Source organism: Miscanthus floridulus, chromosome 8 (assembly GCF_019320115.1).
Source record: "Miscanthus floridulus cultivar M001 chromosome 8, ASM1932011v1, whole genome shotgun sequence".
In the NCBI taxonomy this organism is placed as follows: domain Eukaryota; kingdom Viridiplantae; phylum Streptophyta; class Magnoliopsida; order Poales; family Poaceae; genus Miscanthus; species Miscanthus floridulus.
The window spans coordinates 162,495,324-162,510,199 of NC_089587.1; the positions used below are offsets into that span (position 1 = coordinate 162,495,324).

General features: G+C 44.9%; 1 pseudogene; it reads left to right on the forward strand.

Annotated features, from left to right (window-relative positions):
• Nucleotides 1–5,476: 5,476 nt before the first annotated feature.
• Nucleotides 5,477–11,533, forward strand: LOC136477456 (protein WVD2-like 7; annotated as a pseudogene).
• Nucleotides 11,534–14,876: the final 3,343 nt, after the last annotated feature.

The following is a 14,876-nucleotide window of genomic DNA, read 5'->3' on the forward strand; positions in this document are numbered from 1 at the left end:
CATTGAAGTTTCTGATGTAGCGACTATGCGCTGCGGAGGGTTCCCGCCTACATGCCACACCGCCATCACCTGGCCGGAGTGCATTTGGCATGTGGTGCCCCCAAGGTGCACCATGGGCCGAGGAGATGTGTACGAGGCTGGCCTCAAGATGCTGCCTCTCCATGGAGCTTTGAGCCTACTGCACCGCCGTAGTTTCCAGTAGGTCTCACAACTCCTGATGGACGTGCTTTCCCTCATCGATTGAGGGTTCAGGGACCATCCACATGATCATGGCGGCCGCCATGATGTTCTGGCTGGCTCGGGGAAAGATGGGCATCTCCCTCTTGCCCTGTTGGATTTGATCATACACACGGCATGCCCACGCTCGTGCACCCTCACCGTCGAGGTGTTACGGGCTAGGGCATCCGTTATCACGACGCTCATTGGCCTGATTAGCTTCAAAAGCCCTGGCTCATTCTAGGTGCTCCTAGTCGTACTTGGCTTGTTCTCCGAGGGTGCGTGGAATTGTTTAGGCGTCGTCCTCCGCTGGCACCGCCCCATCCTCCAAGAGGTGCAACATGTTGCATTCTCTTAGCGTATGGTAGCTCCCCTTAGAATTAGACTCGAAGTCCATGTTCTCAGAGGTTGCTAGTAGGAGGTCGTAGATGGATTCTAGATCTTATTCCACAAACCCAGAGGATTCTGGCATCGTTGAACGGACACTGTGCCTGGCCAGCTCCCGCTTAAAGAGCACGATCGCATCCCTTATTTAGGAGGGCAGTGCAGTGCTGGGGTTCTAGAATTTGGCCTTTGGTGGCAGGGGCCATTTCTAGAGAGTTGGGTGAAAGCGTTCGCTAACACATAGAAAACATGTCGGCTTAGCTCTGGCTCGGGATTTGGCCCGAGATATGCGTCGATTCTGTACGCTAGCGCATTATAGTCAATAATCACGGGACTGGCTTGGGCTGGTCCATGATCGGGCATCGAGATGTGTGGTAGAGCTGCATTCTCTTTGCTGAGTTGCAGCTGACCTAGATGGTCGGCTACGAAGTCTAGGTCCACAAAGCGTAGAGCTTGTCCGGGGAGAAGACCATCAATGGGAGCTGGCCCATCGATATCGGCGAACTTGAGGCCTCCAAAACGGATGCGACCGATGAGGGCCGCACCAAGAGCAAGTCTAACATAGGTGCAGAGAGTCATCACTTCCTTCTCAACAACGAGAGTGTGCAACTGTCCCCTACCTGGCGCGCCAACTGTCGGTGTTTTATAAACCGAACCAGTAAATTTATACTATTATCGCGTTGCTCTAGAAAGACGATGGTAGCATCCAAAAGACAAGAGGATTTATACTGGTTTAGGCTGGAGCCCTACATCCAGTCTCAGAGATGATTGAGTGCGTGTTCCTCGCTTGAATGCTCTAAAGTTCTTATAATGGGGGTGCAAGAATGGTGGAAGAGGTAGGAGATCTAGAGCTAGGAGATAGGCTCTCCGAAGGGAAGCTTCAGGAGCCCTTCTATAGTGTAGGAATGAGTGAATGAGAGTTGGATCGAATGGTTTCGGATCCCCAAGATGAGTGTCCTAGCTGCCCTTATATAGAGTTCGGGGCCAGGGCATATACAAAGAAGGAGGTTCTCCCGACCGAAGGGTCGTGAGCCTAAGGGAGGTCCTAGCTTACTTGTCTTGTAAGCTAGGCCATCTTGTGGAGCACGTCTGGGCATGGTTGTCATCATGGTCTTGTGGCCACATCGCGGCATGGTGGTGCTACTGAGCCGACCGTGGCGGCACTGTAGGCACGGTGGTAGTTCGCCAGCCATCTTGTGTGACATGGTCTTTGCCGTGGTCTTCATCATCGCCTCTTAGTTTCTAGGGGCGTCGTACAGGAGTTGGTAGCCGCCCCCGGATCATCGATCGCCTTGCTGGCTTGAGGAGTTGAGGGCCACGATCCCGATTGTTGGGACCGTGGCTCCTGCTGGGTTGGATGGCCTCTAAGTCAAGGCCTTCATCGTTGATCCCATCCCATGGTGGGTAGATTCATACATGCATCTTGTCGGGCCGTATTTGGATGGTGGGCTCTGTACCGGCCGTCACCGCCTTGGGCGGTGTTGTCTTGTCCGTGCTGCATGGCGTAGGGGTGGCGTCTGACCAGACCGAGGTGACCGTTGTCCCCTCGGTCCTTGCGGGGTCAGTGCAGCGTGCCTACTCTTGTCAGAGCGGGTAGGTTTGGCTAGGTGTGACCGTTCCCCGTTCTTCCTAGGGGTCGTGGCGGTGAGGAGGTCGTGAGTCTTCTATTCGTTATGCGGCTGAGACAGAAGGAAGGGGTTGTGGCTGACCCTGGCCTTGGCGTCTGGCCTAGTTCGCTTGGCTCAATGGGCCTCGGTCGTTCGGCCCTTTGGTAGCTGATATGTTGTGGGCCACGTGGCCCGCCAACTAATCGGTACCTTGAGACAACCCGGGGTTACAACCCCGACACCAGGGTTTGCTGAGGATCAATCCCTATAAATGGCACGACTTATCAATTAGTGTGATATCTTTAGGTAATTGTATTCCCTTACCAATTAGTCCTTCGTATCCAAACAGACCCTAAATTTGAAGAAATAAGCGCCCAAGAGATGCCTTTGGTGGATTATAAGAGATATGTGGAAAACAAAGGAATTGGCTCATTCGTAGGAATAACTTACATAGGCATATTAACGCCTCCCTGACCTTAATTCAAATTTAAGGCTACTGAGTCTTAGGCCCACTTGACTAGATAAGTCAAACTTTTCTAAGTTTGATCGAGTTTATAGAAAAAATATCAATATTTATGTCTCCAGTTAGGTTTACTATGTAATGGTACTTATTTAATACCGTAAATGTTAGTAGTTTGTTGTATAAATTTGATCAAACTTCAAATTGTTTCACTGTTTGGCAAGTAGAATTGCATCTTTTTAGGGAGGGAAGGAGTATATGATATTAAAATTGCCACACCCAAGAGGCCAAGACTCTTTTTCTATGCTAGCAATTTCTTCATGAAGTGTCGACAAGCTTATGTAATGCTAAAAAAGTGGAAGCCCCACCTTCAGTACTTTGGAACAATACGTGGGTTATTTGGTTGTGGATAATTGGACCTTTGACAAAATTTGGGTAACACAACAAAATAAAAGTGAAAGAATTGTGAGAACCGTCCCATCCTCCTTGGTGAAGTGTCACCAACATCTCGTTAGAGGTAGTTTTAGTTCATATACTAAGCGGGCCCACAAACGATTTCACTTAATAATTTTCATTTGCATTTTGCAATTTGTTAGGGTCCACCAGCGACTTATGCCGAAAGAAATCCGACTAACAAAACAATGTCAATTATATATCATTAAAAAGAATAGCACATATATTCATACAATAAAGTCAAAAAAAATGCAAGCATATGACATGAGTCTATTTTAATTACACAACCTTTGCACAAAAACATAGGTAACTTTCTAAAAATTTATTTCTATAACTTCTTTGGTAAAGTGTATTAGAAACCTAATTGAACTACCAAGATAGCCGATTTATCTTTCTCGCGGCTGGCGTAGCATCATGTAGGGCGGTTGAGTGGTGCCACATATATTGAACAAAAGCGATATTTGAAACCGCTGGAGCAATTTCAGTTCAAAAGCTAGGGATGTTAAAAAAATGTTTTTCTCGACAAACTTGAGGTTGAAAGGACTTTGGTCGGTCCGTAAACAATTTTCAGCCTGATCGGTTCGCTGCAGCGACCAGGCCTACCCGATGCAGCCCGTAATGGTTCCATGTATCCGTTGCAATTTCAAAACAATTTCGATGGAAGGAAGAACACAAAGAAACAAATCACACGCGACATGCTCCATCCTCTAGGAGGAGAGCCCTTGAGAGTAGAGACCCTAGACCAACGAGGCCCTTTTCAGACTCTCAGCCTGTTCGGCAGGCCGTAAATGATCGTGGATTATTTAATGCTGGCTGGTTTGGTGTGAGAGAAAAATACTGTTCCAGCTTATAATCCACGATCGTATACAAGCAAGCGAACAGGCTGTCTATTGGTCTACATGTGAACTTTGAAAAATCCTTCCTGGTTCCAATTAATATATCTGAAGATAGAGCTGTTCATCTTGCCAGGACATTTGGCTGTAAAGTTGATACCATGCCTTTCACATAGTTAGGCTTACCCCTAGGAACTACCAAACCAACCATTCAGGAATACTCACCACTTCTAAATAGAATTGAGAAAAGGATATCTGGGGTAAGCAAGTTTCTATCCTACCATGGGAGACTTATTCTTTTTAATTCAGTTTTCTCTGCCCTGCCCACATTCTACATGTGCGGCCTAAAAATTCCTCCTCAAGTTATCAAACAAATTGATGTCTATAGAAAACATTGCCTTTGGAGCAAGGGAGGCATAAATAGAAAAGGGACATGCCTAGTAGCATGGGAGACAGCATGTAAACCCAAGGATCAAGGAGGACTAGGTATCATAGACATTAAAAGCCAAAATAATGCTCTACTGCTAAAATTCCTAGACAAGTTCTATAACAAAAGTGAAGTTCCCTGGGTTCAGCTCACTTGGTCCAAGCTATATGCCAACAATCAAACCCCACCCCACAGCAGGAGCCCTGTGGGATCCTTTTGGTGGAAAGAGATCATCAGTTTGTTTGGCAATTTTCAGACTATTGCAAGCTGTAGGCCAAACAAAGGTGACACCATCTCATTCTAGACACAATCATGGACAGGGCATGACCAGGTTCTTAAGGACCTATACCCACAGCTGTACTCCTTCACCAGAAAATAGAAATGTTCACTGCAGTACTTCATTGAACAAGATATGAGTCGTGTTTTCAGTCTACCTCTCTCACAGCAAGCTGCTGATCAATTGATATGCATAGAAAATCATATACAAGGTTCAAATATCAATGAAAATCACACTGACATTTGGAGTTATTGTTGGGGATCCACAAGATACAGTAGCAAGAAAGCGTACATCAGATTACAAGGGTACACTGAAGCATCCCCCTATTCTCATGGCTTTGGGGTTCAAGTAACTTGGGCAAACATAAGTTTTTCTTCTGGCTTCTTCTTAGAGACAGGCTCAATACAAGAAACCTTTTGAGGAGGAAGAATATGTTTCTTGAAGATTATAGCTGTGTTCTTTGCACCACAGGTGCTGAAGAAACACTCTTTCATCTGTTCTTTGAATGCCCCTTCAGTATATCCTGCTGGAACACCATTCCCATCAGCTGGAACATGAATCTACAGCTACTTGATATGGTTATAGCAGCGAGGGAAGCCTTTGGAAGCTCCATCTTCAGGGAAGTCATCATCACCTCCTGTTGGGCAATCTGGCTGGTCAGAAATGGAGTGATCTTTGACAATGAGCAAGCTAATCTTAATACATGGAAGAGTAGATTCATAGAAGAACTTGGCTTTGTGTGCACAAAGGCCAAACCAGCTAGACAAAACTTACTTAATTTGTGGAGAGACAATTTTATATAGTGTAGTCCCTTTTTTCTCATTTGGGCTTTGATGCCTTGTAATTTTGCTGAACCTGTACTGTCCATTCTTTTATTTAATTGAAAAGGAAAAAAAGATAGGTAGAGGACTTCCCTGCTGATTCAGTGAAAAAGACCAACGAGGCCTTGCCACCCGCACACAGCCCGAGGCCACATCCTCGACGAGGCGACGAGGGCAGCAAGAGCCCAGGCAAATTTCAATCCCGGAACCCAAAGCCCAAGAGGCCCACGAGTGCGTCAAAACGGTACGCCAGCGCACGCCGGCGACTTGGCGAGCCGCGCCGCCTTTAATTCGAACGTTGGAGGAGTCCAGAGTCCACCATGTCCATCTCCGAGCCGTTAGAGCAGCCCCCGCCTTCTCCTCGCCAACGCCACCGGGTTTCTTGCTGGCGGGCGCGCGTTCGTGCGCGGCCCTTTGGTGGCTTGGAATTGGATGCTCTTCGAGGTAGGATACTAGGATGACTGGGAGGGTCGCTGTGTGCGCCCCAGTTCTTGCCAAACGTGTCTTTCTCTGGTTTGGGTTCCGTTGCTAAATGCGTTTCCTGGATGTTGATTTGCCGTCTCATTCTCTCGTTAGCGGCCCTGCTGGCGACACGCGAGTGATTTTGTCTCAATGTGCTCTGGAATTGTTTTGGGCTTCAAGGGATTTATGGTTGAGAAGCAAATTTTGCAGATTTGGGTTTCAGACATCCTGTTTATCTGGCGGTTTTTGTTTTGCTCATCCTGACACCGTGGTTCCCAATGCTGTGCTCATGTGATGGTAAATTTGGTGCTGCAGATATCTGTACATTCCTGCTCTGCTGAGGCTGGCTAGGTAGCTGGTAACAGCAGGAAGAAGCAACGATGGCTGCTGATGTTGGGCTGCGATTCAACGGCTGGTCATACTCAGATTTGCCTTACAACGACCACAATGCGCAGGTTACGTTCTGCTTTCCTAATCATTCATTCCTTTGTGATTTCTTAGAACTGTCCACTGAAATCTTGGACCTGTGTAGCTCCCAAAAGTGAAATGTGATCACGAGATATTTTGATATGACAGACTGGTGCTGCTTAGATCCAGGCTTTGTACTTTCCTTATGTTTTCTTACAAGTCTAGATAATGGCTCCGTGTATTGTTCTTTGTCATTCAGCTCTTTTGGTTAATCAAATGTCCTGAATTCTCATTTTTCTTTTTGCCTGGTTTTCAGGATTCTTCAGTTCAGCAAATGGTGCTAGATCATGGTTCAGTGTCATTTGGTAGATTTACTGCAGAATCCTTGTCATGGGAAAAAAAGGTCAGTGTTTGAACATAACAGACGCCAAGAGGAACTAAGCAAGCTCACAGCCCCTGGTTTGGTTGCACAAAAGAAGGCGTTCTTTGAAGAATATTACAAGAGGGCGAGGCATCTCAAGGCTCAGGGGGGATTGCACCAGACTGGAGCCGCAATGGAGGAGAACGACGACAGTACGCTTGGTCTTGGCCATAGCAGCCAAGCAGATGAATTGCCTGCAGCTGTGTTTGAAGATCCAGTAGCCTGTGCTCCAAGTTTTACTAGTTTTGAGCCTTCCACTGAAGTTGGCTCATCAGATGAGAGCAAATGCCAAGATGCTCATGACCTCGGGTACTTGACATTTAATCCTTTATTTTCTCAGACAGCGTGCTTGCCAAACATTCAAGAGGAGGAGAGTTCTAGCTCTGGTCAAAAGCTTGGATCAAGGATTGTCTTAGCAAGTCTACAATCAGAATATCTCAAAGTTGATCCTGAGAAGAGTGGGGCAAGCAAAAATGTAGTACCTATTATTAATAGGTCAAGAAAGGCATCAAAGGTAATGTCTTCATATCAAATGTCGTGAAAATACTTTTTGTCTTGATTTCCACTGTAGTGGGGATATTGGTATTCTATTTTAGAAAATTCATGACAATCGCACAATAAGAGCATCTCCAAGAGTTTGTCAAATTTTACTTGGCAAATCTTGTGATTTGCCAACTCCCAAAATTATATGCCAAGTAAAAAACAATCCATCTCCAAGAGTTTGGCATTTTTGACTTGGTAAAATAAAAAAACCCGTTAACAAAACGAAGAGACCCGCTAAGCGAACGAAGAGCCCCGCTAAGCGAACGAAGAGCCCCGCTAAGCGAACGAAGAGCCCCGGATGCGAAGTCGTATCCCGCGCGCATATATGCGCGCTGGGGAGACGTTTTTCCGAACTTGCCAAAGATGGGGAGGAGGGATGGGAAACTGTTGGAGGTTGTTTTTTCTTAATTTGCCAAAAAATGAAGGATGGGGAGGAGGGATGGGAAACTGTTGGAGTTGCTCTAATAAAGGTGTTGCTGCATGGCTAGATACTTCAAGATTTGGATTATTTGTGTTGCTGCATGGCTAGATACTTCAAGATTTGGATGATTATTTACTTTGTAGAATGTAGATTCACTGACAAAATAACAAATATTATACATCTATGTGCTCATTTATTTGCTACAAATACATTAATAGAGCGAATCTCACCTAGATTGCAAGATTTGGATATTGATTTAGTACATAGCTACATGGATAAAATAAAAACCTTTTAGCAGGGATCATAAAAGTGATAAAGCACATGTATGTATTTATTTACTTCAAATACATGATTTTTGCAGAGATCGTGGCTTTGAGCAAGTTCTGAAGTTCCATCCTTAATGTAGCAGGGAGGGTGTAATTACCAGAATATATCTCTGTTCTATATATAAATGTGAACAAACTTGGCAACTTTCTGAATAATACTAAAGAAAAATTTCACGCTGTAGACTTGCCCCTCCGTGTTGATTGATATACGATGTCATGGAAACTTAAGTTTTGGACTTTGTTTATCTGATACATCTCTGTCTATTACATTATCTCAGGACCTGCCAACTTCTGTTATCAACATCCCAAGGGTAGATTTAAGAAGGAATTCAGAAAACAGACCCTCTCGAGACTTGAAGGATCCATTCCACAGGAGAGTTGAGATGAAATTGCGTGCTTTATCTGATAGGATGGATGCTGATAGAACTGCGGCCTCTACTAGATCAGCTTCTTACCAACCTCCTGAGAGAGCTATGACTTCATCTAGATCTGCATATCAAGATAGACTAGCAATGTCTTCTAGATCCAGTGTGTGTCAGAACACCAGTAGAGCCTTGGCACCTTCTAAATTAGCTGCTCAAGTTTCTCATAAATATCTTAAAGGTGTGAGGGTTCAGATGCCAAACCCCATGGAATTTTTGTTAATAAAGGATCAAGTGCTTCTCTTGCTTCTAGAAACAGTACTGCAACTGGGAAGTCACCTGCAAAGATCTTGGTGGTGCCCAGTTCATCTCAAGTTAGTGCAAAAACTTCCAGGACTGCTCAGGTAATTTTGTCCCGTCAACAAAACTCCATCAGCTTCAAATGGTTGAACTTTTTGTCCAATCTGTTGCGTGCACCAGTGCATTTTTCCCATTGAGAAATAGAACTTCAGTTGCTTGATGCTTTTTTTTTATCCTGATAAGTTTGCTGACCCTAAACTTGTCGATTCAAACATCTGTAACAAGGTCAATATCATTTTGCAGGTCACATTGAAAAGATCAGCAGTTCCTACCAGCGTAAACAATGTGTCACAGAATAAAAGGTCTTTAATTCTCTCTGTTTCACATTGACCGGAAATATTACAGAATTGTTACTTGAAAGCAATAAGAATTGCGTAGAATAATAGGTTGATTGATTGGAGAGACCTATGTATGTGTGTGTGTGTGTGTGTATATATATATATATATATATATATATATATATATATATATATATATATATATATATATATATATATATATATATATATATAGAGAGAGAGAGAGAGAGGGGGGAGAGGAGATCTCGTGTAGGGGAGAGGAGATCTCGTGGTTTATAGAAATAGGACCAAATCGATATCTCCTCATATCTCTCTAACCAAATAGAGGACCGGCCGGCTATACCAAGGCCCTGGCCCATATACACGCGCATATATACATTTACAGTCTAACACCCTCCCGCAGTCACAGCGTCGTGTTTGCGAACGTTGAGACTGGACCGAAACTCCGTGAAGACATAAGAAGGCAAGCCTTTGGTGAAGATATCGGCGAACTGAGACGTCGTCGGGATGTGAAGGACGCGGACAGCACCAAGAGCCACTCGTTCTCGGACGAAGTGAAGATCGATCTCAATATGATTGGTACGCTGATGCTGAATGGGGTTGGAAGACATGTAAACTGTACCGATGTTGTCACAATACACCAACGTTGCTTGACGCAGAGGTGTATGTAGCTCGGACAATAGCTGGCGCAACCAGGAAGCCTCTGCAACCGTATTAGATACAGCACGGTACTCAGCTTCAGCACTGGAGAGGGAGACAGTGTTCTGGCGCTTGGAGGACCAGGAGACCAAGTTGTCACTGAGGAACACAGCGTAGCCTGAGGTGGACTTACGAGTGTCAGGACAACCAGCCCAATCTGCATCTGAGTAGATCACAAGATCAGACTGACTGGAGGCACGGATATGAAGGCCCAAATGCCCAAGTCCAAAGTACCATGAACATAGCGAAGAATCTGCTTCAGAGCTGCAAGGTGAGGTTCCCGCGGGTCGTGCATATGTAGACACACCTGCTGTACTGCATAAGCAAGATCAGGCCGTGTGAAGGTGAGATACTGCAATGCGCCAGCAAGACTGCGGTAATTTGTAGCATCAGAAATAGGATCACCATCGGTAGAGAGCTTCGGGTTGATATCAATTGGAGTGGCACACGACTTGCAATCAGCCATACCAAGCAATAAGGATTGCGTGGAATAATAGATTGATTGATTGGAGAGACCTATGTACATATATATATATAGGGAAGAGGAGATCTCGTGGTTTATAGAAACAGGACCAAACCGAGCTATACCAAATAGAGGATCGGCCGGCTATACCAAGGCCCAGGCCCATATACACACGCATATATACATTTACAGTCTAACATTACTGATAGAGCTGATGATCAGGAAGCACACACCGGTGGCATTAGATGAAAAATACCCAAAGAGAGAATATGTGCGCAGATCTGCACCTCCAAGTGCAAGGTATAACTGTTTACGATTTGCTGAGTGGTTTGTTAATAGGTATTCACTGAATCTGAATCTTAAGCTACTGTTTTGCAGAAGCAGCTCCGAGAATCTCCCTCGTGCTGCAAAGGCACCTAAGATTTCAAATGTGACGAATCCGGTGTCCAAGGTAAAACCTTTGAGAACCCAGGTGGTGGTCCACAATATCTTTTTGCAAACATTGGTGGGATTGAAACTGATTAGCAGATTGGATTAGATCTTCTTGAGAAGGAGTTTATTTTTGGATGTCGAGGGATGCTGCCAGTTCATAGTATTTTGTTTTGTTTATTTGTCCTATTTACTAGCTGATTAAATTGTACTTTGTTGTAGACTGAAGTTGTGCAGAAATCAAGATCATCAAGTAATCCCGTTGGAGGAAGAAATATGTTGACAAAGCGCTCTGCAAACTGCAACGAAGAAGAAAGAAAGGTTAGATATTTCATTATTGGGCATTTGCCTTCTGTCAATGATCTTGAATACTAAGCTGGGTTGGTGCATGAGCCTTCTTTCTTTAGTAGATGCCGGCATTAGCTGATGCTTATCCTTGATCCATCTTCAGTGCTACTAAAGTTTCTTTTTCCTCGCTTTTGGATACCAACATAAACTAAAATTGGTTGGGGATGCATCGTGTGTTTACAGGTGATCCGTTCGCACACAGGAGACCTGGCTGAATCAAGCATGAGGAGCAATCTGAAGGGGGTGGCCCATCACTGACTAAGAACAAGCCACGGTAGGTCAAACCACTGACCAAGCCACGGTAGTGTTCCCAGCAATTGCTCAGCACATCCCTTTGCAACCATTCAGACATTCAGTATTAGCTTCAAACCGTGATCCAAATGTTTTTAACCATGACCACCTCAGAATCTTCATGAACGCCTACGCTAGCTTGTGTTTGTCAGCACTTGCACAGGTTAACAATGGTTCTGACCGGCCAATCTTTTGTAGGCAAGAGAGGCCACGGTGGCGATGATTGCCAATCTTTTGCAGGCAAGAGAGGCTACGATGGCGATGATTGCAGCCGGAAACCGTTGGTGCACTTGGCGGCCTCGAACTGGAGAAACGCATCGTTTTGTTTGGATCACCTGGAGCCTCCAAACTTCTCGTTAGCTTTGCAACACGAAATTGAGACAAAGCCCTTGTGCGCCGGTCATTACGGGCAATCAAAAGCAGCTCAGTTCATACAGAGCAAGAAGACATGCCTTGTCTTGTAGCTGTTGGTCGTCGCATAGAGATGCGCAGTGGCTGGCTGTTTGCTGTTGTACGTGAATCTAGAGCAGATCCCCTCGATGTTGGAAGCGTTGTCGTCACTGTTGTAGTCCAACAACAGTCACAAGAGAATATAATGTAATGGATATTGGATTCTTCTTTTTCACGGTTGTGCAAGGCAGTCTGGAAGGATGCGATGGATTCTTGGCGCTGATGTCGTTACGGCCCGAGAGGCCGTGACATTTCTGGCCGTCACGTTTGTTGCTGTTATGCGAAAGGGATACACCCAGAATAACTTTCTTTTGTTGCTAAAAAAAGGGAAAAAATAATAACTTTCTTTTGCCGACAAGATGGAAATAGTGGCTGGCCCTCAGGTCCTGGGTACCGATAAGATCCACGGGAAATGTCCGTGGTACGTCCCATGCATATGAGGCTCTCTAGTCCATAAACAGAGGACAGTTTTTTTTGTGTGTGTGTGTGACTTTAAACAGAGGACAGTTGAGTTTTTTGGCCAGAACATAAGCACACAGGTTTGCACGGATCGAGATTATTCTATTTAGATCGACTAAAATAAACCGGTAGCTGCTAAGAAAAAGGTTTAGATTCTGTCTGGGTCATAAAGCTAATAGCCAGCCGCTAATAATTAGTTTCTTCAAATCTAAATGGGTTTAGTTTAATAGTCTAGCTAATTGTTAGCTAAATACCTAACTAACAACTATCTCACTAGTTGGTCAAACCAACTGAAAGCATCTAGGTCCATAGTTGGGTTTCGATGATTAATGACAATACGTGATTACTATGACTAACGCGTGTTTTGCAGAGCCAATTAAGTTAGGTCATGGTAATGGAGATCGATTGGGCTATCATGGTGGTCATGCCCCTACGATGGAAATCCTTTCGGTTTTCAAAGGATGAATGACAAGGTTAAGGATGGACTAGTTCTAAGTGTCGATTGGAGTGGAAGAGACACTTAGAGTAGTTTAGGACTTTGTTTTTCCTTTGGCCGTACTATTAAGGGGGGTATGGACGGGTAGCTTGACCTAGGTGAGTCTAGTGAGTTAGGTGTGGTGCACACTTACTAAACCTAGCACTAGGTAGCTCATAAAAAGATCTTAGATCCATTGGAGCAAACTTCATTCACATATGATCGAGAGTTGAAAGTGAATGGATGATCAAATACTGATCGGACGCTGACTCCGGGTTGACCGGACGCTGGCGCAGAGTTCAGTCAGTTCATTTGATCAAGGTGAAATCATCTAGTGCGACCGGACGCTGAGATGTGAAGTGACCGGACGTTGAGTCCTAGCGTCCGGTCGACTACAATAAGGTTCTAGAGAGGGAAACTCACGACCGTACGCGTCCGGTCAGTGTTGACCGGACGCTGAGTTCCAGCGTCCGGTCGACTCCAGTAAGGTTCCAGAGAGGGAAAATCACGACCGGACGCGTCCGGTCACGTCTTAAACACTAGAGTTCGAGGAGAACTGACCAGAGCGTCCGGTCAACATGATCGGAGCGTCTGGTCACCCCGCAGAGGCACATAACGGTTCATTTTTCAGCCATGGTTATAAATACTTCATCCATTCGTGTGTGGGGGTACTTTTGCTTATTCCAACAGCTGAGAAACACCTTTGAGAGTGCCAAGAAGAGCAAGGTCCTAGTGAGGTGATTGAGAGCTGAGAATCCCAAAGAGAGCCCTCATTAGTGAGATCAAGAGTAGAAAAGTGTGTATACACCCTTCTCATTAGGCTTGTCGTGGTCAAGTGAGAGTTTGTGTTTGTTACTCTTGGTGATCGCCATCACCTAGATGGCTTGGTGGTGATTGGGAGTTTGGTGATCATCTGGCGGAGCTTATGGATGACCCAACTCAAGTTGTGAGCGGTTGTAGGTGATTCACCACCACGGAGTGTCGAAGAATCAACCCGTAGAGAGCACTTGATCCTTGCGCGGATCAAGGGAGAGTTACACCCTTGCGCGGGTGCTCCAACGAGGACTAGTGGGTTCCTCCTTTTCTATTTACTTTGAGCATTTACTCTGAGCAATTCAATTCTCGTCATTTACATTCATATAATTGCTATGCTAGAGTAGGATTGGAACATAGGTTGCTAAACTTTTATGCGGTAGATCAATAGATACACTTTCTAGGCACAATGGGTTAATTGGGCTAACCATAGAACTTAATTATTGCAAAGAAATTTAGAATTAGCCCAATTCACCCCCCCCCTCTTGGGTATCTTGATCCTTTCAATTTGTATCAGAGACTCGTGCTCACGTATTTAGGCTTAACCGCCTAGAGAAAGATGTCTCACGGGGATGGACCTCCTCCTATCTTTGAGGGGATATTGGAAAATCCGTATGGAGGCGCATTTAGAAGTTCTAGATGTTGGAATACTTAGAGCCGCCTCACAAGGCTTCCCAAAACCTTGGGATGCTACTCACCTACAAGGCGATGAGGTGAATTACAAAAAATGAAATGCAAAGGCTCGAAACACCATCTTTAGAGGCCTTTGCAAAGATGTGTTCAACCGATTGAGGAACCACAAAGACGTCCATGCACTATGGTCGGACGTTTGTGCGCTCCATGAGAGAACAAAGAGTGAGCGTGAGGAACGCTATCATCTTATCATGAAAAAGCTTAACTCTTTTGAGATGCTTCCCAAAGAATGTGCTAATGAAATATATTCACGTTTGAATGTTCTTATAGAGGAAGTCAATGGGCTTGGACTCACTCAAATGCAACCATCTGATGTTGTAAGAAAGATCTTGAGTGTCCTCCCCATTGATAAATATGGGTATATTGTGACCGTGCTTCATCAAGGTGATCTTTCCACCGCTATACCAACACAAATCTTAGGAAAGATCAATGCTCATGAGCTATACATGCACATCACACCACAAGATGGCTCATCCTCTACTAAGAAGAAAGAAAAAGACTTAGCATTCAAAGCTAGCCAAGAAAAGGGCAAAGCAAGGCTTGAGTATGAGAGCTCAAGTGATGATGAAGTTGATGATGCAAGCCTTGCTCTCATGGTGAAAAGAACTGCCAAGATGCTAAAGAAGCTCAACAAGAGTGGCATCAAGTTCGATGGCAAGAAGAAGAAGTTCTTCAC